This window comes from Aegilops tauschii, chromosome 3 (assembly GCF_002575655.3).
Source record: "Aegilops tauschii subsp. strangulata cultivar AL8/78 chromosome 3, Aet v6.0, whole genome shotgun sequence".
NCBI lineage: Eukaryota > Viridiplantae > Streptophyta > Magnoliopsida > Poales > Poaceae > Aegilops > Aegilops tauschii.
In genome coordinates, this window is record NC_053037.3 from 428,787,525 (window position 1) to 428,791,483 (window position 3,959).

The window sequence follows — 3,959 nt, forward strand, 5'->3', positions numbered from 1 at the left end:
TGAGACTTAGCACATGAAGTAGCAGCGAAAAACTTGATTGATGTGCCCATAAAAGTCAAACTGATTTAATTGGTCTCAGCAGAGATTTGTCCCTGATGGAAACTTAGGATTTGGACAGATCACTTGACGCACGGTCCGACGTGTAATCAAAGGAAGGCTTCTGAACTCATGTCGGGCTCGCGACTTGCGGTAGCGCAATGAACAAAATTAAATCTTCTGTTGGATTCGATGGATCGCCGAGGTGTCTGCTGTGGACAGGTGACGAATCTGTCGGCACTTCTTCGTTTCAACGAGACGCGAGTTTCTCGATCCTTAAAGAGCTCCCTCCAAGAACTCAATACCACCGTGCGCGGGCCCCACGGTGGGCGCCAACTGTCGTGGAATTGTCACGGCAGATGTCCTAGTGTGAGGACTTAGTCGTGAGGCCAACGCATCTATGTGGTAGCTTGAGAGGGGTTGAGCGGGATCGAGAGACGCAACACAAGACAAGGATTTAGACAGCTTCGGGCCCCAGGAAACATCATCCGGTAACAACCCTACATGCTGTTTGTGGTTAGGTCTCATTATCCTCACGAGGGAGTCGCCGGTAAACCGGCTCTTTGTGTCTAGCCCTAGAGATTGTTGCTTCTTGCTTCTCCCTCTTTGGGGAGCCCTGCCCCTCCTTATATATGTTGAACGGGCGGTTTACATGTCTAGTCCTAGTTGGATTAGGACTACTCTATTACAAGTGGAGTCCTATTCTTGCTTCCTTTGTAGGAGAATATTCCTTGTGCTTTCCTCATAAACCGACCCACCATAACATGAGCCGGCCTTTCATGAACCGCCCGTTGGGCCACCAGGACTTGTCGCTCCTCTGACCCGCCTGCCGGATTATCAATGAATCGTAAACCGCTAGGTCCAAATGGGTCGCCAGTGAATCGCCAAGTCCGGCCGGGTAATACTTCCGGCCGGGTTACGCCGCGGGGTATATCCTCGACATAACCCCAAACGATAATGATAAATCGGTAAGAGACATCATAGATCGCACCTTATCTAAGAAAGTACGGTTACGATGTTCGGACACACCATTATGGTGTGGTGTTCCAGGTGGCGTGAGTTTGCGAAACTATTCCACATTGTTTCATATGAAGACCAAACTCATAACTCAAATATTCGTCTCCGCTATCAGATCGTAGAAACTTTATTTTCTTGTTACAATGATTTTCCACTTCACTCTGAAATTCTTTGAACTTTTTCAAATGTTTCAGACTTATGTTTCATCAAGTAGATATACCCATATCTGCTCAAATCATCTGTGAAGGTCAGAAAATAACTATACCCACTGCGAGCCTCAACACTCATCGGACCGCATACATCAGTATGTATTATTTCCAACAAGTTTGTTGTTCGCTCCATTGTTCCGAAGAATGGAGTCTTAGTCATCTTTCCCATGAGGCATGGTTCGCAAGCATCAAGTGATTCCAAAAGCCCATCAGCATGGAGTTTCTTCATGCGCTTTACACCAATATGACCTAAACGGCAGTGCCACAAATATGTTGCACTATCATTATCAACTTTGCATCTTTTGGCATCACTATTATGAATATGTGTATTATTACGATCGAGATTCAGTAAACCATTTACATTGGATGTATGACCATAGAAGGTTTTATTCATGTAAACAGAACAACAATTATTCTCTGACTTAAATGAATAACCGTATCGCAATAAACATGATCAAATCATATTCATGCTCAACGCAAACACCAAATAACATTTATTTAGGTCCAACGCCAATCCCGAAGGTATAGGGAGTGTGCGATGGTGATCTTGTCAACCTTGGAATCACTTCCAACACACATCGTCACTTCGCCCTCAACTAGTTTCTATTCATTTTGCTACTCCCATTTCGCGTTACTACTCTTTAGTAATTGAACCAGTATCAAATACCGAGGGGTTGCTATAAACACTAGTAAAGTACACATCAATAACATGTATATCAAATATATCTTTGTTCACTTTGCCATCCTTCTTATCCGCCAAGTATCTAGGGCAGTTCCACTTCCAGTGACCATTTCCTTTGCAGTAGAAGCACTTAGTTTCAGGCTTGGGTCTAGCTTGGGATTCTTCATGGGAGTGGCAACTTGCTTGTCATTCTTCTTGAAGTTCCCTTTCTTTCCCTTGCCCTTTTACTTGAAAATAGTGGTCTTGTCAACCATCAACACTTGATGGTTTTTCTTGATTTCTACCTTCGCCGATTTCAGCATCGCGAAGAGCTCGGGGAATCGTTTTCGTCATCCCTTGCATATTATAGTTCATCACAAAGTTCTAGTAACTTGGTGATAGTGACTAGAGAACTCTATTAATCACTATCTTATCTAGAAGATTAACTCCCACTTGATTCAAGCGATTGTAGTACTCAGACATTCTGAGCACATGCTTACTGGGTGATCTATTCTTCTCCATCTTGTAGGCAAAGTACTTGTCAGAGGTCTCATACCTCTCGACTCGGGCATGACTCTGAAATACCAATTTTAGCTCTTGGAACATCTCATATGCTCCATGACATTTCAAAACATTTTTGAGGTCCCGGTTCTAAGCCGTAAAGCATGGTGCACTAAACTATCAAGTAGTCATCATAGCGAGATTTGCCAAACGTTCATAACGTCTGCATCTGCTCCTACAATAGGTCCGTCACCTAGCGTTGCATCAAAGACATAATTCTTCTATGCAGCAATGAGGATAACCCTCAGATCACGGACCAAATCTGCATCATTGCTACTATCATCTTTCAACTAAGTTTTCTCTAGGAACATATCATAAATAAAACAGGGAAGCTATACGCGAGCTATTGATCTACAACATAGATATGCAAATACTATCAGGACTAAGTTCATGATAAATTTAAGTTCAATTAATCATATTACTTAAGAACTCCCACTTAGATAGACATCCCTCGGGCCATCTAAATGATCACGTGATCCATATCAACTAAACCATGTATGGTCATCACGTGAGATGGAGTAGTTTTCAATGGTGAACATCACTATGCTGATCATATCTACTATATGATTCACGTTCGATCTTTCGATCTTAGTGTTCCGAGGCCATATCTGCATATGCTAGGCTCGTCATGTTTAACCCGAGTATTCTGCTTGTGCAAAACTGGCTTGCACCCGTTGTATGTGAACGTAGAGCATATCACACCCGATCATCACGTGGTATCTCAGCACGAAGAACTGTCGCAACGGTGCATACTCAGGGAGAACACTTATACGTTGAAATTTTAGTAAGGGATCATCTTATAAAGCTACCGCCGAACTAAGCAAAATAAGATGTATAAAAGATAAACATCACATGCAATCAAAGTATGTGACATGATATGGCCATCATCATCTTGTGCCTTTGATCTCCATCTTCAAAGTACTGTCATGATCTCCATCGTTACCAGCATGACACCATGATCTCCATCATCTTGATCTCTATCAACGTGTCATCACATGGTCGTCTCACCAACTATTGCTTTTGCAACTATTGCTATCGCATAGCGATAAAGTAAAGCAATTATATGGTGCTTGCATCTTATGCAATAAAGAGACAACCATAAGGCTACTGCTAGTTGCCGATAACTTTAACAAAACATGATCATCTCATACAACAATTTATATCTCATCACATCTTGACCATATCACATCACAACATGCCCTGCAAAAACAAGTGAGACGTCCTCTACTTTGTTGTTGCAAGTTTTACGTGGCTGCTACGGGCTGAGCAAGAATCGTTCTTACCTACGCATCAAAACCACAATGATTTTTCATCAAGTATGTGCTGTTTTAACCTTCAACAAGGACCGGGCGTAGCCACACTCGATTCAACTAAAGTTGGAGAAATTGACATCCGCCAGCCACCTATGTGCGAAGCACGTCGGTAGAACCAGTCACGCGTAAGCGTACGCGTAATGTCGGTCTGGCCGCTTCATC